This window comes from Arvicanthis niloticus, chromosome 1 (genome assembly GCF_011762505.2).
Source record: "Arvicanthis niloticus isolate mArvNil1 chromosome 1, mArvNil1.pat.X, whole genome shotgun sequence".
NCBI lineage: Eukaryota > Metazoa > Chordata > Mammalia > Rodentia > Muridae > Arvicanthis > Arvicanthis niloticus.
In genome coordinates, this window is record NC_047658.1 from 4,902,725 (window position 1) to 4,930,488 (window position 27,764).

Sequence of the window (27,764 nt, forward strand, 5' to 3'; positions counted from 1 at the left end):
AAACCCCAGGGAGCCCCGTGTGCCCTGTATTCTCAATGCTCAGGGCAGGTGGGGTTTACTCCAGACAGAGTTATCTGCCAGAGTGATCTCTAGGGGTGGGAAAGGCCTAGCTGAGTGATGACTGGGCATGGCCAATCCATCGTCACTGGTGACACCAGTCAGGTGTCTGATCCAAGGATACAAGTTGTCTCATGGTGGTGGTATCCTTGGTGTGCAGGAGGAGGTGACCTGTGCGTCCTGGAAAGAAGACTTTGTGCTCCATCTTCCTATGGGGAGCACCAAGGAGACCTCCCCAGCTACCTGTGTTGGCTCAATGTGATCCAGGTCTGCCCATGTCCCCCTTGATCTTCCCGAGATGCCTTTGTTCTCCTTGGTGAAAGCTCTGGGATCGCCCATCTCTCCCCCTGGATGGTGGAAGAGGGAAGGGACTACATAGGGCGTCCCTGCAGAATGGAGTTCTCAGAGATACAGGAAAGAGCCAGCAGGACAGAGTTTGTTTACATGAGGGAGCTAGCTCCAGGTCTGTCTGAACTGGGATGGAAACCAGGCTGCAAAATAGGTTCATGCCTCAGGAGTTTTTCTGTGGATTATATGGCTCCATGTCTCCCCTGGTGTTCACAAGGAGACCTGCAGCTCATGTCTGGGCTGCTGTAAGGATAGTAACCAGGCTCCCAAGGCTGTGGTGGAGCTGACGCTGAAGTTCCCAGGAAAGGTCCCAGGTGTGTAGATCCTGTGAGGATCCGCTCAGCTTTTTGCTGGAGACTATTACAGCAGTGAAGTGAGACTCGCTGCCATTTTGATCTGCAGTTGCACGACATATAATGACGTTGAGTCCCCTTTCCCATGTGCCTGGTAGCTTATTTGTACATCTTGCTCAGGGGCAGGAATATCCTAGAACTTTGCTCTATCAGAAATTGTTTATTCTGACTTTTAAATATTAAGGCAAAGTAATTCATTCACCAACAATAACATATTTTAGAATTGTAACGTTAAAAATTGAAACAGATGCTTCTCGGTGTCTGTAATTCCTTGTGTGTTAGTATTTTAGATTCAGGTACAGTAAGTCAGCATTCCTTGGAATTTTAAAATATTCATAATTATGACTAATTAAACACAGTTCTGAGTATCTTCACTCTTTATAATTTTTACTGCTAAAATTCTTATTTAAAAAATAATGTACCCTAAGTTGGTGGTACTTACAAGAACTACATACACTGTATAGGAACATTCAAATGAGGAAAAACAGAACTTCAAATCCTGGTGTCCCAGTAAGGTAGCAGCTCCGCATGGAGTCCCATGTGGACACTGCTTGGCAGGGACCTGTAAACCGTGTTACACACGAGAGAGCATTCAAAGCACCCACACAAAGTATGGCATGTATGTGAGCTCATTAGGGAGAGTTTTGTCTCTTTAAAATTACCGTCATTGCCAGGTGGTGGTCCAGCACATGTTTAATCAGCACTCAGGAGGCAGTGGCAACCAGATCTCTGTGAGTTCAAGACCAGCCTGGTCTACAGAGTGAGTCCCAGGACAGCCAGGGCTACACACAGCAACCCTGTCTTAAACCAAACCAAACCAAACCCCTTCATGTTCTCATTCCTGAAAGTTGTACTGTACTGCCACATATTTACTTACATATGTACATGCATACATTAGAGGCTAGGATCCTCATACAAGAAAGAACATATAATTTTTTTCTCTGTGAGATCAAATGATCTCATTTAACATGATACATTCTAAATCTATCCGTGTTCCTGTAAATTTTGGGATTCGTCTTTCTGTAGAGACGAATACTATTTCACTTTGTGTGTGCGGTAGACTTGCACTGTGCACTCGTCTGTTGATGGACATCTGGGTTGGATCCATTTCCTTGCTATATGGGATGGAGCAGCCATAATTGTGGGGGTGCAGACCTCTCAACGGTAGGGTACAGGTTCTCTGGGTGTATGGCCAGTGAAATAGCTGAGTTATACGGTATTGCTACAGCTTTGTATACGGTATACACAGCTTTGTATAATGGCTATATTAATTTGCACACCCACTAGCAATGAATAAGTGTTTCTCTTCCCCCACATTCTCTCTGTAGGCATAATGTTATTGTGCAGTGTGTAACGATTATTCTTGTATAATGCTGATTTCTGTGCCCCCCATATTTGGCTACAATCCTTATTGTATCTCCTGCTTCAGTGTTGTGTAAGCTTTGGTCCCCACTCCACTTATTCTCTGATTTGTCAGTAAGAGGTGATCAGCCAATGACTGAGCAGGGTGTATAGAATAGGACTGGACGTCCTCCTCCAGGGGAGGGAGGGAGAGAAACAGAGAGGAGGAAGAGAGGATTAGCCAAGGGGAGAGAGCCCATGAGATATCATGATGAAACAGCTGGAGCACAGAAAGCCATAAAAACAAAGATGTCGTGGGCTTTGGGCAGGGAGGCAGCCAGATTAGCTTAGAGGACTCATATAGGGAAACATTGCTCAGTTGTGCTCTTAAAGCTTGTAAATCAATATAATAGTCCAGTCTCAATTATCTGGGAGCTGCTACCTGGGTAAAGAGAAAAACAAACACTTATTAAAAAGCCACCAACACCTCTCCCAACATTTGTTGTCAGTTACTGTGATCATAGCTGTTCTCACTGGGGTGGGCTGGTCTCAAATTTGCATTTCCCTCATAACTAGGTATTGTTTTTTTCTGAGTTGTACCAGTCATTTGTTGTGAGTACGATTTATAAATATGTTTTTCTGCTCTGTAGATTGTCATTTCTGTTTATAGTTTTCATTCATAAACGCACTGTCCCAGGGTTACTATTGCTGTGATGAGACTTGATGATCAGAAGGAACTCTGGGGCAAAGGCGTTTATTTGCTTTACACTTCCCTATTACTTACTGTTCATCACCAAAGGAAGTCAGGACAGGAGCTCACACAGGGAGGGAACCTGGAGGCAGGAGCTGATGCAGAGCTCATAGAGGGGTGCTGCTTACTGGCTTGCTCCCCGTGGCTTACTCACCCTGCTTTTGTATAGAACCCAGGACCACCAGCCCAGGGACAGCACCAACCACAATGGCCTAGCCCTCCCTCATGGATTAATAATTTATAAAGTTCCCTACAGGGTTGCCTACAGCTGGCTCTTAAGGAGGCATTTTCTCAGTTGGAGCTCCCTCCTCTGACATGACTCTAGCCTGTGTCAGGTTGACATAAAATTATCCAGAACGCTTACTAAATAAATTTGACAAAAGCATGAAAGCCAATCCTCATTCACAAAACCAACTTTTGTTTTTGAATGTAAATTCTTCTAAAACTTAAAGCAAATTCATCCTTCACATTTGAAAGTGTTTAAAAGTATCCAGAACATTGTGTGTCTTTCTGCTTTTCAGAAAGCCTTTGGGACGGACACCAGCTCTCTCTCTCTTGCTCTCTCCTCTTTCTCCTTCTCCTCCTCTTCCTCCTCCTCTTCCTTCTCCTCTTCCTTCTCCTCTTCCTCCTCCTCCTCTTCTTCCTCCTCCTCTTCCTCCTCTTCCTATTCTCCTCCTTCTCCTCCTCCTCCTCCTCTTCCTTCTTCTTCTTCCTCTTCCTCCTCCTCTTCTTCTTCCTCATCCTCCTCCTCCTCTTCCTCCTCCTCCTCCTGGAAGGAGTCACACCTGAAGTGAACACAGGTGAAAAACTAAGGCAGACTCATGCAGAAACGTTTCACTGAAGCAGACACAGGAGAAAGGATGTTCTGCTATAGCAAACACGTGAAAGGACACGTGATGAAGGATTCTTCGCTAAGGACACACATGTATTGGTCTGCCTTACACTGTGTACTTGAGCTCCATTTGTCGGGACTCCATAGAAACACACCAAAAAACTTCTGTTGGTATGCTACAGATTCTTGCCACTTCACTGGACTCAGATTGATTGGCAGTGATGTCAACTGAGACAGATACACCTACTGAGGCAAGACCCATGGAGGACACATGATGTTTGAAGGAGCATAAAAAAGACAGATGGTGATGGTGGCTGAGCGTGACCTGCTCATAGTGCTAGCTGTGCAATGCTTGTTGGTCTCGTGTCTTCAGTGATCTTTACTTCTCTGAGAGAGGCACAGCTGAGAACTTTTCCTGGTCTTCCTGTTGGCCCTAGTCTCTCCTGCTGACTTGTGCCAGGGCTGAGACTTGTCTCTGCTAGGTAGTGCCATCGCTGCTGACTCATGTTTGTTAGTCCAACTCTACTGAGCTGGACTGCTGGTGTATACATCAAGTGTTTGCAAGTGGATCCAGCTACTGACTCCTGTGAACTGAACTGAGGATTTCCTGATACAGATAGAATTTGCTCCTAAGAACCAGTTCTAAGTAGGTCTACTTCCCCCATATCCTTTCTTTTCCACTACCTCTGGTGGGAGATTAAAGCACTTAAGAATCATCTTTAAAAGTAGACTTTGAAAAAATTAAAGTTACAATATTTCTTGTATGTATATGTAATTTATTATTGGTGTGTGTGTGTGTGTGTGTGTGTGTGTGTGTGTGTGTGTGTAAACATCAGATGAGAAGTTTCAGGAGTTAATTCTCTCCTTCCTTATTTCCACGAATTCTGGAGATTAATTTCAGGTCACCAGGCTTGCCCTTATCTTTTTCTGTGTTCCACACTGTGTAATTAGGTTTTGTTACATGGGTGGTTAGTTACTATAGTATAGGCAGTATACTATAATTAAACACTAAAGAAAGTGGATTCCCATCCCTTAGTAGTCATTAATTGCCAATGGACTCTCATGTGGCCTCTCAAGCCCCTGTCTGGTCCATGGTGTGCTATGTATGGGCCAGTCTTACACAGGTCTTGTGCTGCTTTGACTTCATGAGTTAATGGCCATATCATGTGCAAAAGACACCATTTTACCCCAGTCCTCCCATCTTCCAGGCCGTACACTATTTAATCTCTTCTATATGTTGCCTGAGCCATGGAGTGGGTTATACAGAAGCTCTGTTTATGGTCAAGCACTGGTCATTTATTCTCCCACTAGCCACCCTGCATCTTCTTGTCTCAAGGGCTCCTCAGACACATGGCAGACATGGGTGGAGTCATGACTGTCATCATACTTGCCACTTACAAAAGGCCTAGTTCTGTGTAGAGCCATATTGAGCATCTCCTGACCTGAGGAGGTTTCTCAGGTGATAGCAACCTGTCCTGAGCTTGCACAATCAGGATCCCGTGTGATATGGGAGGGCATAGACTTCCCATGGCCAAGCTGTCTGAAGCCCCACATCCTGGAAGCAAAGAGTATGTGAGCCGAGTGGTCCCTCTTGCAGGAAGGTCAGTCCTGAGAACAGCGGGAATAATGGAGCACCTACTCAGTGGAGTCATTCAGAACATTTTAGAGGTGAGTGAGTAGGGAAGGTTGAGGAGGCTCAGTTTCCACAGGAAGACTAGAATAGCAGTTGGGGTCCTCTTTGCTAGTAATGATAGAGGTCCTTGCTGTTCTAGGGAAGGCTCAAGTCCCCAGTGGAGTAATTATTTGAGAGGACATTGTTATGTGTTAGATAGATGGACCCCAGGTTCTGAGCAAGTGGGTTCATTATTCTGCTTTGATATGATGTGTACACACTCAGGTATGTGTGTGCATTTGTACATGTGTGCATGTGTATGTGTTAGTATTCTGTCTAAACTCCACCTCCACAGTTACCTGGCAACAGCCAGGTAGGCCTGGCCCGCTATAAAAGGGGCTGCTTGCCCCCTCTTGTCTCTCTTACTCTCTCTTAATCTTTAGCTCTCTTACCTCTAGGTTCTCTGTCCCCTCAGCCCTCCCTTTCTCTTCCTCTCTCTCCATGTGGTCATGGCTGGCCTCTACTTCTCCCTCTCTCTTCTTTCTCTCTTCTTCTTCCACCTTCTTCCCCCCTCCTTTGCCCTATCTCCTGAATAACCCCCCTCCTTGGAACCCTGTGGTCTGGAGTGGTCTGTTCTGGGCTGCGGTCGGACGTCTGAGCTAACAACTAACACTGGTGCATTGGTTGATATAAAATACTTTGGGAACCGTTGTGCTGCCGCTGGCTGCCACAGCCGCTGGCTGCTGTATCTCGGCAGGACCGATGCCATGTTGGCCTGCCTCTTCAGCCACTGCTGCAGCTGTTACAACAGGTAGACTCAATCGCAGCTACCTGCCATCACCGACTGCATAAATTTCCACTGCTGCTACAGACTAACTCTCACTGTGTGGCTGTGGCCCACCACGTGGTGCTCTACCACATGGGTTAGGCAGCCAGCCAGGCCCACACGGACCTCGAGGTTCCATTTTCCTGATACCAGGCTGCATAAGCCTGCAAACACACCGACATATTGATTGTTAAGGAGATTCCAATTCACAGGAGTGACCCTAGACGCCCAGATAGTGCCTGGCCAGCCTTCCCTGGGCTGAGAGGTGTTGGCATTCGATTGCTCCAGTCCATATGACTGGTCTCCTAGCTGAACTACTACTTAGGACATTGGCCGCTGGGTGACTCCCCCTCAAAAGCAGTTTACAATTTCCCCCCAAGCTCTTGCAGCTGCTGGAAATCCTGGTACCAGGTTGAGCTGCTTTCTGGTGACCTCCAGGAGTTCGCAGAGGCCCCTAGATACTCTCGTGACGACCTGATATCTGTTGCCTGATTTATTACTGACTGTTCTATCGGGATGTCGATACGAATAGCTCTGTAAGCCCCCCACTCCCCGTCACCCAATGGGTGCTACATTGTCTTCGACTGCACCCCCAGACACCCCACTGGGTTATCTCCTGAAAAAAACCTCAAATCCCTAAAATTAATGCCTGATTTGAGGCCTTCCAATTTGATACATCTCTGCAATAAAGTCTGGATTCGGTACCCTCTAGATAATGGGTTAAACTGGCCACCTAATGGCACACTAGACCCAGTCATTTTAAAGGGTCTTCACACATACATACAGTAGTCTGGTAAATGGAAAGAGGTTCCCTATATCCAAGCATTCATCTACTTTTGCTCTAATCCCTCCATGTGTTCCGCCTGTTCCCCACCTCAGGTTTTTTTTTAACCATTCCCCAGTGATCAGAGTAACCATCCACATGGTCCCAGGAAAGATTTCTTGAGCTCAGAGCTAACCCTTTTCTTCCCTGACCCTCGTTCTAGAACTGCCCTTGGGTGAGACACTTCCCCTCTCCTCTTGAGACAGTTTCTTTCTCGCAGCTGAGTACCCCAGGCCAGGCCTGGACAGACCTCTCTCAGGAGCACCGGCTTCAACCTCTAGTCCCTAGCATGTCTCCCCCAGGGGTCAGTTCGCCACCTTCTAATGTAGGCCTCTTCCCCTGCTCCTCCATCATTTGTGGCCAGCTGCAGCCATTTAGTTCAGCCGGTTTGCCTGAAGCAGCAGGTTCCAGAACCTGGCTTGTTCCCTTCCCCTCTGTGTTCCTTAGCTCTGCTCTGGGTCTACTCCTTGCACTCTGCCAGGGACCCTCTCTGGGACTTGCTTCCCCACGTGTGCAACCACTCGCACAAAGGGCTTGGCTGCCCGCACACTCGAGAGAGGACCTCTCTCTCTCCCTCTCTGCCCGGGATCTGTAAAGTGATTATTAGCCAGAGGCACTGGGCAATGACTACCGGCTGCTAGCAGGAAGTCCTGCCCTGCTCCAGTCTCTGCAGACTAGACTTGACCCACAGCACCTATGCCCTCAGCTGCAGACCAATAGCACAAGCCCGGCTCATGACCCAACAGCCGTATGATCCTATGCCACTGTCGCCAGCTTTCTTATTCTGCTCCTAGACAAAGGTTTTATTGCTAAATACAAAAATGTGCTTTTCTCTACCTACACAACCTGCCAAAGTTACTTAAGATTCTTTCCTATCCCATCTTAATAGATTTTTACTACTGCTATTAAATTCTATTCAGTTACAACCAATCCTTATGGCTCTCAATCTTGTCAGAAGTCTGCTAACAGTATATTTAAGTTTATGGCCGACAGAATTCCCAAAGCCTGTAACAGTTGACCCAAGATGGTTTCAGAAGACTTGGACACCTAGAAGATACAGCCTGGATTACATGCGATGATACAGTCACAAACGCAGTGGACTAAACTGGATGCTCTGAGTGAAATGACTTGGCTAAACCAAGGTAAGTCGTTTCTCATGTCACACGTATCCATTCCACAGAGAAAAAGCCCTGCGTCTTCTGCACTTGGAAGCCAAACTGACTTCACCCAAGAAAGTATGGAGACCACAGGAACTGTTGGCTAGTGGACTCTGTCATTTTTTAAAATAATATATAACTGGTAGATTATTGTTTATTCTTTCACAGACTTCTGACTACATTGACAGCTAGGCTTTCACAGATATTATCTGTTATCTCATTACCTAAACTCAGTTGCCATCAATTAAATGCTTCATATTTCCTCTTCTTGCTATGCCACTGTCCTAATATTATCTGAGTTCCTATAAACTTGCCTAACTCTAATAAAACATCCACTATACGATCCAGCAAAGGTTCATCTTGAAGACTGCTCGTGTTGTTAACTCATGCTGTTATCTCTTTTGTAAACTTATAAGCTACAGAAAACCCACTCAGATCCTACCTCTCACAGACCAAATAGATGCTGCCATCCAGTCCAGGCACAACCAAAATGGCTCCAGAGAAGCAACCTCCAGATGCTCCATCTCCTGTCACACACACACAGCTGCTTCTACTGGACTTGTTCCTTCTGACCTATCCTCAGATGGCTCTATAGACCCTGGACAGCAGGAAACAGCCAACTCTCCTAAGACTGGACAAACATCCCCCATACCCATTCTTCTAGGTTCCCCCTAGAGGCACCTTGCCTCCAATGCCAGCAGTAAGTAGCCAGGTATCACAAAGTCCCTATTCCTGCTTTGCCGTCGCCTCTTTCTAATTTTTCTTTTTAATTAAATTAAAACGGGGGAATATTAGCATTCTGTCTAAACTCCACCTCCACATTTACCTGGCAACAGCCAGGTAGGCCTGGCCCACTATAAATGGGGCTGCTTGCCCCTTCTCTCTCTTATTCTCTTAATCTCTTACCCTCTTACTCTCTTACCCTCTAGCTTCTCTGTCCCCTCCCCCTTCCTCTTCCTCTCTCTCCATGTGGTCATGACTGGCCTCTACTTCTTTTCTTCCCCCTTCTTCCATCCCCCCACCTTTGCCCTATCTCCTGAATAAACCTTCCCCGCCTTGGAACTCTTTGGTCTGGAGTGGTCTGTTCTTAACTGTGGTTGGACGTCTACTAACAACTAACAGTGTGTGTGTGTGTGTGTGTGTGTGTGTGTGTGTGTGTGTGTGTTTGCTGGCTACTGGATAGAAGTCTGCAGTGTGTCCTTCATCCCCTCAGTGCCTCTGGTCTTGTCCTTTGCTCTGTTTAAAACTCTCTTCTTAGATAACTATACAACTCACCTCTCAGTATCTTCAGATCCCTGCTCACACTCAAAGTGTTTGAGCCATATGTCAAGTTAGAGAATACCTTTTCTGGCCTTCTCATCAGAGAGACCTTTGGTATTGTATCCTGAGCTCTCCCTGCTGTGCCCACCATGGTTCTTGTCATCCCCTGACCTCACTCTCTAGATGTCCTTCCTGTTCTGTCTTCCTGTCTACTAGAACTCTGGTTTTGTGAGGAGAGCACCAGTCTGATCGTCATTGAAGCTACTTGCCTGCACCAGTCTCAGACACCTGTGGGTGAATGAATGAGTGTGGTTCGGCGTTCCGTCTCGCTGCTGGGGTGTTAGGGCAGACAAAACTCAGAACACTAGACTGCATTTTATGTTCACCACCATCAGGTGTTGGGCTTGTGGTGAAAGATAAAAATGTAAGTTGACCCCCTGAACCCTGTCCATAAAAGCAAAAGACATAAAAATCAGTAAGTCAAACACTGTGGCGCCTCAATACCAGGAAATTAGCTGACCACTCAAACAGATGGCCCTAACTAGCAGCCCTGGGACAAATGGTGTCAGGATGCTATAGGCCTGAGATAAGCCTGACCATGCTTAGAACTAACAGCCCTGAGACAAATGGTGCCAGGACACTATAGGCTTGAGATAAGCCTGACCCGATTTGAACCAGAGCTCATGATAGATAGAGTGTGGCTAGTCCGAAATAGCCAATTATAAAGTGGCATGCCATCCAACTTAAGAGTTTGAGATCAAACGCATCCGTACCTCCTCCCTCCCCCTCTTCCCTAACCCCACCTTGTTTGTGGATTCTTCCTATATAAGCTGTAAGAATCTGGTGCTGGGGGTTGATTTCCTCTACCCCTGCGTGGGTTACGAGTGAAGGAGGCCCTAGCATGCTAGTTTTGAGTAAACCTCTTGCTATTGCATCAAGTCGTGTTTCTCGTGAGTGATTTGGGGTAAGTCTGCAGTTCTCCATGGATAGTGAAGTCCTTCTCACATGGGCTTTACAGCGGGAAGCACTGATACAACACTCAGGGGAAACATGGCCTAAGATGGGGGCCCCAGCCTGGGTGAGAAACAGCACAGGCTGAGGCTGAAGAGTCAGGGATATCCGACTTCCTGGGTGTCCAGACCCCACTGGAAACCATGTGCAGTCGAGAATAAAGGGAGCTTGTAAGCCTGTGATGAGGCTGGGGCCTGGCAGGAGAACCCAGTGGAGATGGGAACTCCAGCTTAGCTCAGGGAGTGTGTAGGGGGAAGAGCTGATGCTAAAATCTGGTTCCCTAATTGTTTCTTGATTATGTCAATAAAGACGGCAGAAGCCAATCGCTAGGCAAAGAGAAAAAAAGATGGGATTTCCTGGTCCCAGGAGGAAGGGGGGGGGGGGGCTGGTCAGTCAGACCAGGCTCTTGAACAGATAGGAAGTGGCAGACATGCAGATCTCTCAGGGCACCTATAGTATGTAGCCTCCACCACCAGCAGAGGCCAAGGAGGATGGAAAAGGCTACTGTTAAGATTAGGATAGGAAATTATTTTCAGAAAACTTTCTAAGAGAAAGGTACATACTTTGAAATTGACAATGTATATGGCTGTGTATTTTCTGTATTACCTGAAATTTACATCTTGTATTTTAGAATTATCTGGTCAGTTTGAAAATAATAAAAGTCTCTAGTGTTTTCCTTCCTCAGGGCTAAATGGGGCAGGAGAAGAGATTGGGCAGCTGGGTGGTTAACAGGTAGCATGCAAACAGCAGCTCCCAGCATTTTGGAGAAGGGCAGTTGTTGGCCTCTTGGCAAAGCCAACTGGAGAGGGCAATGTTCTTGGGAAAATGCCAGCTGGTAGCTGGGGGGGGGGGGGTGCTGAGTGAGACTGGGTAGATTGACAAAGCTAGCCATGGCAGAGCTGAGTGAGGCTGGTGGCTGCTGACCACAGAGCCTAGCCAGGAGCACGGAAAGAGCTCTCGAAAGAGCTAGCCTGTTTTTAAAATTACACAACACAGGGGTGAATGTCCTGGAACATGAAGGGGTCTTCTGTGGGAGACTTGGGTGGCTATTCTGTATGACAGAAGGCTTCCCTCCACAGCATTCTTGATGAAAGAGATTGTCCTTGGTTCCAAACTGTTTACTGATTGTTCATCATGGAGAATAGGTGCATACAGCTTACTCAGGGTGGACCAGAGATTAAATACCTTTTGCAGAAAGGAATGTCTGGGAAGGGAAGCTTATTGGCTAAACCCTCAGGACCATCTAGATACCTCATTAACATAGAGTACTCTATGTTCCCCGCTACATGACCTGGTCACGTTCTTATGTGGGGAGTTGTAGTCATGTGTTCCAGAGCAGGAATCTGGTCGGGAGTAGGTGAAACACCCACAATTCTCAGGTATGTGATACCGGAGTTTCCCACTCGACCTTACCAAGTTCCCTGGTACAATCCATTGCCCCACAAATGAGAGGTCCAGAACTCTACATTCTTAGTTTATTTACTGGTTTATTTATTTACTGGTTTCTTAGGTTAGTAGCCAAGTACAGTGTTTTTGTGCCCAAGTTGAGGATCCCTTGCTGTGTAATTTATTTTTTTAATGTTTTTCTGTAGATTACTCCTGGTCAGGAATGCACATGGCAAGGTTGTATCCCATCCGGCTGACTCCTCACTCAGTGGCTTCCTTTCCTGTGCAGAAGAAGCGCCTCAGTTCCATGCAGTCTCTTTTGCCAATTCATGCTGTGACTTCTCGACACCTGGAGTCCAGTTGAGAAAGTCCTTGGTGCTTCACAACTGCTTTCTTCAGCAGTTAGAGATTCAGACCTCACATAGATTTGTGTGCAGATGAGAACTGGGGATCTGGTTCTGTTCTTCTGTGTAGATATCCAGTTTCCCTACAGCCATTTGTCAAAGAGGCCATCTTTACTCTGCTGCGTGGTTTTGGCAATGTATTTTTGGTGACAAATCAGCTGTAGCTCTAGGTCCTATGTCCTGCTGCACGGTTTTGAATGTCTCTCTTCTTGCCAGGACCACTTTGTTTTGCTATGTTTGCTCTTAGTGACATTTGACATAAGTATGGTGGCTCCCCTAGCATTCCCCATTCTACTCATGGTTGCTTTAGCCATTTGGGGTCTTTGTGCTTCTGAGTGAATGTAGTGTTTGCTATTTCTCTTCACAGATATGTTTTTGGAAATTTGATGGGGATTGCATTGAATCCCTTTTGGTAATATCATCACTGGGCTGGTTGGACCCACTAGCTGCCCAAGTAATGACACAGACTATTTATTATTATGAAAACTTGGCCTTCACTTAGGCTTCTTTCCAACTAGATCAAATAACTTAGCTGTACTCACTTATACTAATCTGTGTTCTGCCACATGACTCGTTACCTCTCTTTTACACACTCAGTCCCAGCATCTCTTTCTTCCTCTGCATCTGCCTGGCAAATCCCCTGTGCCTGATTCTTTCCGAGAGTTTTTATCTCTGCCAGAAGTTGCTCCTCTCTTCTCCTCTCTTCTCTCTTCTCCTCTCTTCTCCTCTCCTCTTTGCTATAGGCCATTCAGTTCTTTAATAAGCCAATCAGAAGTATGGAGAAGAATGTTTACAAAACAGGTGATGTTTCATAAAATAACAATACCAAAGTTGGCCTATATTAAACTCTTTGCCACAAAAATCAACATTTGAATAATACAAAGACAACCTTTACACAAGGGATTATCCCACCATCTCCTCCATTTAAGTCAAATAAAGGTTTTTTTCTCTAACATCAATAACATATATATATTAAAAAACAATATGAAAACTATCAGGTAAGAATTAGATTCACAATCCTGTCCATTTGTATCTGGCAACCTGGGAGAAAATACTCTACTACTGATCCTATCTTGGTGAGTCCAAAGTTCTGTACCTAAATCACCTTCTATCACTATTAAAGCTTTCAGAGTCTCTAAACCTTTACAGCTTTTATTTGTCATCCTTAGAATACCTTCTTATACCTTTCAACCATCATAACTTGCATTTATCAATTTAAAACATCTTAGATCCTTCACAAATTACACTTTATGTCTTTATAAACTTATACCTCTTTTGTTTTTCCTTTCTGAATCTGATAATAAGGAAACTTTACGACTATAACTATCTAGTCTTCAACTCCATCAAAGACCGGAGAAGGATACATTCTACCTGAGTAAACAGAAAGTACAGAGCATGCAGCTTCCAAAACTATAGAAATGACAGAGAATGTTGGCTGCCTGAGGAGCACTAAAGATTCCACTGCAACATTAGAGCATCCATGAAGTGGAAATTACTGGTTTCTTAGGAAACTCAGTTATGTCATATGCTGTTTTTCTGGGGCCGACAAGTGAACGGATGTTTTGCTGAAGCAGACACAGGAGAGGTCATGTGGTGTTTAGAAATAATATAAATATGACCCCACAGACAGTGGGAGGAGGTTCTGGCATTGGTTCGCCTTGCTTCACTTGTCTTCACTGATGATGCACTTGTATTGGTTTGCCTTGCATCACGTTGCTAGTCTTCACTTGTGACTTGGTAGAAAGTAACATGCCAGAGAACTTCTTGTGATATTCCTGTGGCTTCTTGCTGCTTCTGCAGACTCAGGGCAATTGGTGGACCTTGTGGTTTCTTCTGAATTGAACTGTCGTTGCTGGTTTGTGAGTGGTGATTGCAGAGTGGATTGGACTGCTGCTGCTTATTCATGCTGATGTTTTGCTTGAGGACTGGACTGCTGACAATGAAGATTGGAATAGCTACAAAGAACTATTTCCAAGCAGGTCCACAACCTGTTTTGTATAAACTTTTATTTGGGTTCATTTGCTTGTTTGTTTTGTTTTTAATGTATGTGAGTACGTTGTTGCTGTCTTCAGACACACCCGAGGAAGACATCAGATATCATTACAGATGGTTGTGAGCCACCAATGTGGTTGCTGGGAATTGAACCTAGGACCTCTGGAAGAGCAGTCAGTGCTCTTAACTGCTGAGCCATCTCTCCAGCCCCATGGTACCATAATTTTTGCTGGGTCTATTTTGTGCTAATTGATGAAGTCTCATTTTTCCTTTCAGAATCAATTCACAAACCTTTTTACATAGGTCTTTAATTTCTTACTCTGTGTGCTAAAAATATGCATTCTAAGATATCTTTACTCTGAATAAAAATTCCAATGGGAGAATGAATAGAAGGCAAAAAACAAGACAACTTTTAAACTTTCCAGTACATTTGGTGCCCAACATGGGGCATATTATCCATACCTTTAAGATCCATGTTTAGAATATTAGACAAGGCAGAAAGCAAAAGCAGAGATACCACAGAGCTACAAGCCAAGAGCCACTTGCTGCAGCCCAGGGCTGGGAGAGCACACACCCAGCTGCCACTAGGCAGGATTACTCATGAGATACAGAGCTGCAACCTGCTATGACCCACCTCCTACATGCTGGGGACAGTGGGTAACAATCCAGCTCAACATAGGGTTAGGCTAACAGTTGGCATGGAACTAGGCATTTTGCTTCCATTGGAGAGATACAAAGCAGAGTGACCTGCATCCTGCAAAGGGGGGATCAAGCACATGACTGCAGAAGAGACTCCTGCTCTGCAAACAACAGCAGTTACCTAGTAACTACAGTTTCTCAAAAGTCATCTGTTTGGGGTTTATAGAACAGACTTCTGGAGGTGCAGCCAGGTGTCTGCCAGAGAAGAACAATAATAATCCCAGAGAGGCCGCAACCACAACCGCCACCACAACACCACCACAAACCAACAAACCTGGCTTTTTTGCTGGAGCCTGGGGGGAGTAGGGGAGGAAGAAGTTCCTATCTAGGTGTAGGCAGGAGGCTGGTGGAGCTGCTGTCTTGAGACAAAAGCCCACTTGAGGTGGGGTAAAACCAGTTTGTTAGACCACAGCTGAGGAGACTCATGTTGGCCTGACTCATGCTGGCCAGAGGAGATAACACCAAGATCTGACAACTTTCCAGAGTGGAAGAGGGGTCTGGATCTGATCTGATGAGGTAGCTGTTGGCATTTTGTCTAGGTTCCACCCGACAGTTACCACATAACCTAACAGCCAGGTGTGCCTGACTGACTATAAAAGGGGCTGCTTGCCTCTCCTCACTCTCTTGCTCTTGCTCAGGCTTCCTTACCCTCTTCCCCAACTCTCTCATTCCCTTCCTCTCTCTCTCTCTCCACGTTCTCATGGCTGGCCTCTACTACTCCTCTACTCCTATTCTCTCTCTCTCTCTCTCTCTCTCTCTCTCTCTCTCTCTCTCTCTCTCTCTCTCTCTCCTCCCTCAATTCCCCTCTCCATACCCTAAATAAACTCTATTCTATACCATACCGCCACCTTGTGGCTGGTACCTCAGTGGAAAGGGATGCTTCAGCATGGGCCCACAGAGGCACCCCCTTCCTTCACACCATACTGTGCCTCCACCAAACACATCACTGGGTTCTCCCTGACTTTTTTTTTTTAAATAAAACATAGCAATAGCTCCAAGTTAAAGGTAGAAGGTGGACACCCTCTTGTCTGTGAGCTGAAAGATGTTGGGGCATGGCCAAGCACAACACAGCATCTGAGCTGAGCCACAAACACACACTGAGAAGACACGCAGAAGAAATCCAAAGCGTCTAAACTTTGGACTAGATAAAATTGTTTAAGAATCATGTGTTTATGCTGAAAACAAAAGGAATGAAGTAGAAAACACTGTAATTAAATACAAATATTTTGAAATTTATAGTTAAAAATAAACACAGATGAAAGGCAGAAAGATTAAAGACAATGACATGGAGGTTTGCGGCTTTAAATTACACCATTTTAGGTGGCTTAAGGATGGAGACGGAAGGGGTGACTTGGCTGAGATGAACATATTGTCATTTAGGAATATTGCCAGGTTTGTAACTCTTGAGGTTCACAATGGTTTTCTGTACCTTCTTAAAACAAAGGAATTTAGGAAAAAATTTTAGAAAATTTTGTAACTAAAAATGAAGAAGCAAGGGAAATTATGGGAGAATGAGATAGAATTATGGGAGCATGAGATAGTTCTTGGGGAAAAAATTTAAGAGGTTTATAAGTCAGAATGGACATCTAAGAAAGGAAGAGAGAGAGAGAGAGAGAGAGAGAGAGAGAGAGAGAGAGAACATGAAGGCAAGGCTTAGAGGAGACCATACTAAAATTAATAGTATCAGAGTTACAGAATAAGGAAAAATATGGAAGCAAGGCTTAGAACAGAAGGTACAAAAATTTGCAGCTCAAAATGAACAATACACAGAGAGAAATGAGACAGGAAGACAAGACTTACAGAAGTTACAAAATTATTATAAACCAGGTTGAACAAAATGCTAGGATGGCAGAGATACAAGCACTAGAGAGGTAAGAAATATGGATGAAGACCTTAAAAGAGGACCTTAAAATATTAATAAATAAAATAAGGAAAATATTCAGATAGAGACAGAAGACAAAAATAAGGAAAGCCAACCAAATGTTGTTAGAACAGACTTTAGCTTATCTAGTTAGTATTCAACCAAGGCCACACATTTAGGAAGAATATGAATAGCACTCTGTGGATGTGCCGGATTTCTGAAACTTTAAAGAAAATGTTACTAATTTTGGAATACACTCACCATTCATAAAACAAAGCTTCATTTCTTTGTTAAGCAAAAATAGAACAATCCCCAAGGCTGAAATTTATAAGAAGAGCAATATTAGAACCTGCCCACAGTTACAATGGCTTTCATGGTGGAGAGAAGCAGCTAGGGAGATAACACAGAAATGGAGAGCCAGAGGCACTAATAGTCTAGATACCAATTGAAGGTCAATATGCTGAAGTAGAGATGCAGATCACACGTGACGAAGAAATGTTGGCATTGTGTTGCATGGCAGTGGCAGGCTTAAATGCTTGGGACAAGGTTGAAGACACAGGAAAAACTCTTGAACCATTTACCTAGGTTATACAAGGTCCAAAGGAAACATTCACTTGAATTTTTAAAGATGGTCCTAATTTTAAAAAAGTAAAATGTTTTCAAAGACAGTTACAAATTGTCTAAACTGTCCATAAACAGGATCCATCAGATGCTGACTCTTCAAGTTTACATTGGGGAGCCACTGCTGAGAGAACACCTATGGCCTTACCATTAAGCTGGTTGACTGACCAGCTGATTTGAATTGAACATGATCTATGACTAAGGAAAATATTACAGGCACTAATCCAAGAATATCTAAAGGCTAACAATATGGAAAAATCCACCAGCCTTTGGAATTCTCCTGTATTTATCATTAAAAAGTAGTCTGGCAAATGGAGGATATTGACAGATCTGAGTGCAATTAATAAAACTACTCAACCAGTGGGTTCTTTATAGTCTGGGATCCCATTGCCTTTCTTGCTACCTATGTAATGGCCTGACATAATAATTTATCTAAAAGATTGCTTTTTCACAATTCCTTTACAAGAACAAGATAAAGATTTGCTTTCACAGTGTCCCATTTAGCCACTCTCTGCCAACCAAAAGATGTCACTGGAGCATCCTGCCATAAGGAATGTTGAGTAGTCCTACCTTATGCCAATATTTTGTAAAACAGTCATTGGAGATAATCTGTAAGCAATTTCCCAATCCATAATTTACCATTATATGGATGATATTTTGTTGGCTGATTCAAACGAAGGTACCTTAGAAAGAATGTCTAATGAAGCAAAGAGAATTTTGCCTTACTGGGGCTTACAAATTGCTCTTGAAAAAATACAAAGTGGAGATCCTATTAATTACCTCGGATATAAGATAAATCTACAGAAAATTCTACCACAGAAGGTATAAATCAGTAGAAACCAATTCAAAACTCTTAATGATTTTCAAAAATTGCTGGGAGATACTAACTGGCTACAGCCTACAACTGGTTTTACTAATCAGGAGCTAAATAATTTATTTCAAACCTTACAAAGTGATAAAGACATAAATAGTACAAAAAGATTATCAACTGAAGCCGAAAAAGTATTGGCTCCGGTAAAACAGAATCTACAAGAAGCACGTATAGATCTTATTGATCTAATGAGGGTCTGTATTTTAGCTACCTTGCCTTCTTATTCTCCCACAGGAATTTTTATGCAGATAGAAGATTATATATTAGAATAGATACTTTTAACACACAGAGTAAAAAACTTAAAATCTATATAGACAAGGCTTCTGAGTTAATTTTAAAAGAAAACAATGAGATGTCAATTAGCTGGAATGGATCCAGTGGAGATTGAGGAACCTTTTACTGATGCTGAAATTATCTCATTATGGGCAAAGAATGAACATTGGCAAAGAGTTTGCAGTAATTTTGGGAGAGAAACTAACTAATACCCAAAAAACAAGTGGCCTTAGTTTATAAAAAGAACTAATCATATTCTCCCTCATATAATAAAAAGAACACCAATTTCTGAAGCCCCTACAGTTTATACTGATACAAATAAATCAGAAAAGGCAGGCTATAAGCCAGCAAATATAAGTGGTTGAGAGTCCTTATGATTCAGTTCAAAAATCAAAGCTGTATGCCATTCTTAAGGTATTATTGGACTTGATATGCAGAAAGAGTTGTTTTGCATATAGAAACTGCTGAACTTATTCAGGATGATTCCAAATTAAATTCACTGTTTATTAAACTACAGAAATAGAAATTATCTCTTGTACATAACAGATATCAGATACCATGAGAGTCTACCAGGCCTTCTAGCACAAGATAACAATGCAAATGATCAGCTATTGATAGGAAGTGTACTAGAGACTTCAAATTTCATTTAAAAAAATACCATGTTAACAGCAAAGGTTTATAGAAAAAATTTTCTATCACATGGCAAGAAGCCAAGGAAACTGTAAAGAAATGTCCTACTTGTTCTTTATATAACCAAACTCTCTGCAGGAAATAACCCTAAAGTTGCCCAAAGAAATGAAATTTGGAAAATGGATGTGTTTCTATTTTGCAGAGTTTGGTAAACTGAAATATGTGCATCATACTATAAGCTCATATTAGGATTTCAATGAGCAACTGTTTTAAGTTCTGAAAAGGCCAATTCTTTAATTACATGTTTATTAGAAGTTATGGCAATTGTGGAAATATCTAGACAAATTAAAACTGACAGTGCTCCAGCATATAAAATAGAACATTTTTGCATATTATAATATAGAACATATTACAGGTATACCACACAGTCCTACAGGAATGACAGCTGTTGAGAGATCTTTTAAAAGAGATGCTTAACAGAGAGGGCTATCAATGGCCCTGCGAAACATATTACATAATGCTTTATTGACTTTAAATTTTTTGAATGCGCCAGGCAGTGGTAACGCACGCCTTTAATCCCAGCATTTGGGAGGCAGAGACAGGCGGATTTCTGAGTTCGAGACCAGCCTGGTCTACAGAGTGAGTTCCAGGACAGCCAGGGCTACACAGAGAAACCCTGTCTCGAAAAACCAAAAAAAAATTTTTTTTTGAATGCTAATGACATAAAACAACAGCTGCTGAGAGACATGGGATTATAGAAGAAAAAACCACTGAATTAAATCAACCTGTTTGTTTTAAAGATGTCCTAACCTCAGAAAATAAAGCAGGAAATGTGTTGCACTGGGGAGAGGGTTTTGTATATGTTCACAGAGGGAAAAACTGGATTCCTTCAAAATTGATAAAAATCAGATATGACAGAGAAAGACCCCTGAGGATCCCCTTGGATACAGACAAGAAGAAAGAAATTAAAAAAAAAAAAAAACCAGGACAGGTCACAAAATTTGCTGACCCCTTCCTACAGGAACAACTCTGGAACTGACTGAGGCATAAAAATGCCCCAGCCAGGACCTCAGCTATATATAGCTAATGAAACTTTGGCTGCAATATCCTCAGAACTTACTGTGCCATCCTTACAAATGGCATTGATAGAAATGTATATTACAGTTTAGTTATATAATGCAAACTAACTTATAAAGAAAGACACATGCATTTCCTGCTCATATAAAGAGTAGAAAATCATCCTTCCCTGAACTGTGCACATTGCACATTCTATACATATGTTAACTCAGAACTGTATATTATTTATGAGACTTTATATGTTTAAAGATACCAATGAAGTCAATACATCCCTGACAAGATTCCTGCTTGGAGATGCTGAAACACTGAGGCATGTTGTTCCAGCATCCTGCCTGATCCTACCTCACTCTGCCTCAATGCTAATTCCTCAAAAGATTTGCTTCCAGGACAGCTTCAAAGCAGCTATCTCACTTGGTCCAGCCTTTCAGACTGTTCCAATCAAGACTTTATTTAAGCCTGTATATTCACACCATACAGAGACTGGACAACAGAGATTACAGCTAAATTTCTTAAGACTAACCATTTTCCCAATTTTCTTGCCCCCCAAAGGAAAGTAATGCCCCAAATTACCAGGAAGCAATTTAAAGAGAACTATACCTCATTCTCAAGAGGTGGGGTAGATGATTTTGGGTCATTTAGTGGGTACTGGACATTTGTTGTTGTTTAAGGATAGTCACAAGTACTTATGGTCTTGTACAGGAAGGAAACAAAGCAGGAAGGTTAGATTCAGAGATTTCTTTTTCTCTTCTTCATCCTTCCTCTCCTCTCTAGTGTTAGGGGGAAAGGAGTGAGAAAGGATGAAAAGAAAAAGGGGAGCCAGGCAGTGGTGGTGCATGCCTTTAATCCCAGCACTTGGGAGGCAGAGGCAGGTGGATTTCTGAGTTCGAGGCCAGCCTGGTCTATGGAGTGAGTTCCAGGACAGCCAAGGCTATACAGAGAAACCCTGTCTCAAAAAAAAGAAAGAAAAGAAAAAGGGGAGATTAGGAATAATTTTGGAATGATAAAAGTGATGAATAGATTATTGAATGTACTTATAATCTAAAGAACATTAATAAGTCATAAATCCTGCATTGATATTGATCTTTGTATATTGATATAGATCAAGGTTATATTTTATTACATTGGTATAGACCTGTGTATATTGATATAAAATTGAGGTTATATTTTACTACAACATACTATGTATATATTTTCCAATTTTATTTGAGGTATTGTACCTATATAATTCTTTAAAATGTAATATAAAGTTCTAGTCCTCTTGAAAGCTGCTGTTATAAACTGTTGAGGATAAGTCAGAAATTCAAGTTAATAGTCAAATAAACTCATGGTTATGTTAGGTACTGGTCTAGTTAATTACCGTAAGATGTTTTCAAGGTTATTCAGATAGTAAATAGTTAAGAGCAAACAATATTTGACAATTCAGATATACTATAGATGGGCTTTAAAACTTCATGGATCCACAGAATGTCGCATTTAAAGTTGTTTTATTATTAAAAGATCTTTTTTGACAATGAGACAGGTCTGACCCCGGCAGTACTCTCAATCCACTTCAAAGAAGATGATGAGCATTGAAGGACTTCCATATGGAGTTCACCTCAAAGGTGGCAAGCTGCCCCTGGGCATAAAACTGCCCTTGCTTTAACTGCAGACAGAAAGCTGTCCAAACTGGACCAACAGAATGCAAAGAAGTCAACTGCTGAGCTTTGCCAAGACAAGGTAAGCAGTCCTTTATAATTCTTGCTTCACAAAAAGGTCTGTCAGATATTCTGGGCCAGAAGGGTGAAGATGGATGCTCCAACACTGTAGAGACATTTATAGGGGACTGTCCAGGCAGTCAGCTATGTCTGTCATTTCTACAGTTTTGGAAGCTGCTTGCTCTGCATTTTCTGCATACTCAGATAATATTTATTTCTTGTCAAATCTATGATGGAATTGAAGACTATATAGTTATAGTCTCACATAGAAATTTAAGTTTTTAAAGATTTAAATAAGATGTTTTTAGGTAATGTAAGTTATGATAGAAAATGATTTAGGTACAGAACTCTGAACTCATCAATAGTATAGACAATAGAATACTTTATCCAAAATTACCAAATACATATGAACTATATATTATAAAGTAAATCTTACCTGATAGTCTTCATAATTGTTATTATTGTATATAGATTTTATTATTTGAGAAAGAGCCTTTTATTGGACAAAAAGGGCCAAATGCAGGCATAACGGTTTTGTGCACTATGTAAAGATAATCAAATGCTGATTCCCCTGTCCTCATAACCTGTTGCAATCTGGACACGGTATTGTAATGCTTATTCCAAGTATCTCCTGTTTCAAGTTAGTGTAAACAATGTTTATCACTTATTCTATGCCTTGTCAATAAAAGCTGATCAGCCAATGGCTGGGATGAAAAGAGGATAGTGTGGGAGACTTCTGACAGCTGGGGAGGGAAGACTGAGAAGAGTAAGGAGTTTTAAGCCAAGAAGAGGGTAAGAGAACAGAGACATCTTGGGAGACACATCTGAAACCCAAAAAGCCAGAGCAATGCTAAAATGTAAATATTTCAGGAGGTTTGACTGCCAGATAGCCAGATTAGCTAAAATGATTAAAACAGATCAATAACTGCACCAGTATTATGCAGTAAAGCTTGGTTGAATAAACGTAATAGTGTCAGTCTTATTCATTTAGGAACTAGCCATGGGTAGAGAAAACTTTTTAAATTACCATTACAAAGACTCTTACCTTGTTGTTACAAGTCTGGTTAGATTGATTGATCTCTTCTTGGTTTAAATATGGTACTGTAGGTGAATGTAGAAATCCATTCATTTCTTTTAGATTTTCCGACTTAATGGGGTACAGGTTTTTAAGGTACTCCCTTATAATACTCTGAATTCCTTTGATGTCTACTGTGATGTTTCTTTATTCATTTGTGATTCTATTAATTTGGGTTTTCTTTTTCTTCCTTTTGGTTAGTTGGGTCAAGGGTCTGTCAATCTTGTTCATTCTCTCCAAGAACCAGCTCTCAAAAAGCCCAGATGCTTTTTTTTCTTTTGTCTTTTCCAGACAAGCACACACAAGTCATGAATATGGAAAGCTGACTGACCCAGAGGATAGCCCTGTGCAGCACCTTATTAAATGAAAGTTGAATCCAAACTTCATGATAGAGTCCTGTAACACATTAAGATGGCCTCAAACACACTTTAGTCATCAAGCTTTTTCTGATGCAAGTAGGAAGCAACCCCCTTTCCTTTTTATATCCCAGTTTTGTGATCTCATAGAACCTGAGGATTAGGGGAGAAAAGTTGATATTTTAGTAAGAACCTTGGCACACTTGATAATGTGCCACATGTGCACATTTTAAACATATTTACACATGCCACAAATATTGTATGGCGTTGATGTGAGGGAATACTCTCTGTCTACAAAAGGTAGACAAGAAGGCACACATAATATGATGGTTTGAATATGTTTGGCCCATAGGAAGTGGAACTGTTAGGAGAACAGGTGGCATTGTTGGAGGAACTGTGTCACTGTGGGCAGGCTTTGAAGCTCTGCCCAGTGTGGAATAGCCAGTCTTCTCCTGTTTGCCTTTGGAACAAGATGTAGAACTCTCAGCTCCTCCTGAGTCATGCCTGCCTAGATGCTGCCATGCTTCCCACCATGATGATAATGAACTGAACCTCTGAACCTGTAAACCAGCCCCAATTAAATGTTGTCCTTATAAGAATTGCTTTGGTCATGGTGTCTGTTCACAGCAATGGAAACCCTGAGGCGTATAGACTCAAAACTATTAGCAGGTTAACTGTAATTGCAATTTTAGCACATAAAAGACATGTATTCTCCTTGTTTTAATTAGAATAGAGATGAACGTCGATCCCCATGAAGAAAAGTCATTTTCTCCTCCTCTAGTCCCACGCTTAAGTCTACCAGAAGTTCCTGGTAGGACCCATAGAAAAGAACTCCTGGCTTCCCACTCCTCCTCAAAAGTTATAGAGTCATTAGTTTTGTATATTACTATTATTTTGTACATTTCTGTGTCACATTTTTAATACTTGTGACATTTATTAACCATGTTATGATTTTTTTAATCAGGAAGATTCTTTCAGTATCCTCTCCATGGAATGACTGTCAACAGTCATTTAATTTGGTTATTTTTTATTTGCTATTTGTAATTCAGAGAATATAGAACACAAAAAACAACATCTGAAAAAAAAGCAGCAGAATTTTCTTTCCTCAGCCTGTTATATTATTGTAACTATAAAGTAAAAATAGAAGCAAGGTATGGTGGTTTGAATGAGAGTGACCCTCGTAGGCTCATATTTTTAAATGTTTAGTCACCAGGGAGTGGCACTATTGAAAAGGATTAGAAGAATTTGGATTTATGGCTTTGCTGGAGGAAGTGTGTCTCTGGAGGGGGGCTCTGAGGTTTCAAAAGCCCATACCAAGCCCAGTGCCTTTCTTCCTGCCTCCTGGTCAGGGTGTAGAACTCTAATGGACTAACATCCGAAACTGTCAGCAAGGCCCAATTAAATGCTTTCTTTTATAAATATCACCTTGGTCATGGTGTCTCTTCACAGCAGTGGAACAGTGACTGAGACACAAGGGTACTGAGGGTCCATGGGGAAGCAACAGAAACAAACACGGACAGTACATGTAGAACATGGGAGTCTTGAGAATGTAAGGAATATTTTACCTTAGAGAAAGTCAAGGCAAAAAGAGCAGACTTTAAGATGTAGCAGAACCAGTATCTTGTTTTAAATTTATTTATTTATTTATTTATTTATTTATTTATTTACATCTTCACCGTTGCTCCTCCTCCTGGTCCTTTACTCACAGAGCCCCTTGCCCCACCCGCTTCTCTGAGAGGGTGGGTTTCCTCCCCTGGATATGTCCCCACCCTGGCACATCAAGTTTCTACCAAATTAGATGCACCCTCTCCCACTGAGACCAGACAAGGCAGCCATGAAGACTGAGCTATCTGTCGGCTACATATGTGTCTGGGACCCTGTTCCAGCCCATATATGTTCTTTGATTAGTGACTCAGTGGTTTGTTGACTCTGTTGGTCTTCCTGTGGGGTTCCCATCTACTTCAGGGCCTTTGATCCTTCCCCTGCTCCCAGTCTCTTCCATAAGTGTCCCCAAACTTTGTTTAATGTTTGGCTGGGTATCTGCATCTGTTTCAGTCAGATGCTGGGTAGAGCCTCTCTTTAGAATAGTTATGCTAGGCTCCTGACTGCAAGCATACTATGTGGAGAGCCCTTGATGCTGCTTCAAGAATAGTCACAAGACCGGAACACTGGTTCCTTCCGGTCTGAGCCAGAGCACTGAGCAGATCTTGGGTGGCAGCTCTGTCCCCAACCTCCAAGAACCCAGAGGAAGCAGGGATCCCAGGCGCTCTAACTTGGACAGTGTCTTAGAAACTAGTTCTCAGATCTGAGGCCTGGATCAGACCTCTGCCAGGTCTGCTGTTGTGTGGATCCCGGATTCCACCTGAGACATACTGGAAGGTCTACTCAATCCAGAGCCACAGAGAAACAAATGAACTCAGAGCTTCAGACAACATATCCTGAGATATTCTAGAGGAGACACTGCATCCAGAACAGCAGACACCTAGCTGGACTACTAGCTTGGAGGCACCATATCCTGAGACATCCTAGAGGTACCACTGTAATCAGTGCAGCTGGAAAAGATCACAGAGACATCTGGACCCCTAGGAGATCAGACACAAGCTAGATAACTAGAAAGACAGACTTCAGTCAGAGACAGCAAGTACAGGCAGCACTAGAGTTAACCAGATGGCAAAAGGCAAGAGCAAGAACGTAAGCAACAGAAACCAAAGTTACATGGCATCATCAGAACCCAGCTCCCCCATCAGAGCAAGCCCTGAACACCCCATCACACCAGAAAAGCAGGAATCAGAATTAAAATCACTTCTCATGATGATGATAGAGGGCTTTAAGAAAGACATAAATAACACTCTCAAAGAACTTAAGGAGAGCACTGGTAGACAGAAACCCTTAAAGAGGAAACAAAAAAATCCCTTAAGGAATTGCAAGAAAATGCAACCAAATGGGAAAAGGAATTAAACAGAACCATGCAGGATCTAAAAATGGAAGTAGAAACAATAAAGAAATCACAAAGGGACAATACCCTGGAGATATAAAACCTAAAAAAAAAAGATCAGGAGTCATAGACACAAGTATCACCAACAGAATACAAGAGATGGAAGAGAGAATCTCATGTGCAGAAGATACCATGGAAAACATTGACACAACTGTCAAAGAAAATGCAAAATACAAAAAGCTACTAACCCAAAATATACAAGAAATCCAAGACACAATGAGAAGGCCAAACCTAAGGATAATAGGTATAGATGAGGGGGAAGACTCCCAACTAAAAGGACCAGTAAATATCCTCAACAAAATTATAGAGGAAAACTTCCCTAACCTAAAGAAAGAGATGTCCATAAATATACAAGAAGCTTACAGAACTCCAAATAGTTTAGACCAGAAAAGAAATACTTCCCGCCATATAATAGTCAAAACATCAAATGTACAAAACAAAGAAGAAATACTAAAAGCAGTAAGGGAAAAAGGCAAAGTAACATATAAAGGCAGACCTATAAGAATTACACCAGACTTCTCACCAGAGACCATAAAAGCCAGAAGATCCTGGACTGATATCATACAGACCCTAAGAGAACACAAATGCCAGCCCAGACTACTATACCCAGCAAAACTGTCAATCATTATTGATGGAGAAACCAAAATATTCCATGACAAAGCCAAATTTACACACTATCTCAACACAAATCCAGCACTTCAAAGAATAATTGGTGGAAAACTCCAACACAAGGAGGGAAACTACAACCTAGAAAAAGCAAGAAAGTAATCTTCCAAAAACTCCAAAAGAAGATAGTTACACAAACATATCTCCACGGATGTTAGCCCAAAAGCTTGGATTATTGAAGACTCAACCCACAGACCACATGAAGCTCATGAAGAAGCAAGACCAAGAGGGGATGCCTCAGTTCTACTTAGAACGAGAAACAAAAATGCTCAAGGGAGCAAATAGGGAAACAAAACATGGAACAGAAACTGAAGGAGGGGCCATCAGGAGAACATTCTATCTGGGTATTCATCCCATGTACAGCCACCTAATCTAAACACTGTTGTGGATGGCTGGAAGTGCATAATGTGAGGAACCTGATATAGCTGTCTCCTTAGAGGTCAGCCAAAGACTAACACACTCAGAGGACAATGTTCACAATTAACCACTGATATGATCAGGGGTTTCCCAATGAAGAACTTAGTGAGAGGACTGAAGGAGCAGAAAGGGTTATTGACCCCAGGTGGAAAGCAACAATACCAAACAACCAGAGCCCCCCAGGGTCTAAACCACCAGCCTGGGAACACATAGGGAGGGACCCAAGACTCCAGAGGTATATGTAGGGGAGGATGGCCTTGTCGGACATAGGTGGGAGAGGAGTTTCTTGGTCCCATAAAAAAAAAAATGAACACACAGTGGGGGGAGGGAATGTGAGGGCGGGGAAGGGATAGTGAGGGGGGTTAGGTGCAGTCAC

At 42.5% G+C, this 27,764-nt stretch overlaps 1 long non-coding RNA gene across 3 annotated transcripts in view; it reads left to right on the forward strand.

Annotated features, from left to right (window-relative positions):
* The window catches only part of LOC143441476 (uncharacterized), a 171,758-nt gene extending 144,066 nt beyond the window's left edge, over positions 1 to 27,692 (forward strand). For 2 of the 3 annotated variants that reach the window (XR_013108930.1, XR_013108927.1), the window contains one exon: positions 21,705 to 27,692. This is a non-coding gene — a long non-coding RNA (uncharacterized LOC143441476). The remainder of the gene's footprint in view (positions 1 to 21,704) is intronic. The other variant, XR_013108932.1, reaches the window with a different exon arrangement.
* The last annotated feature ends 72 nt before the right edge of the window (positions 27,693 to 27,764 follow it).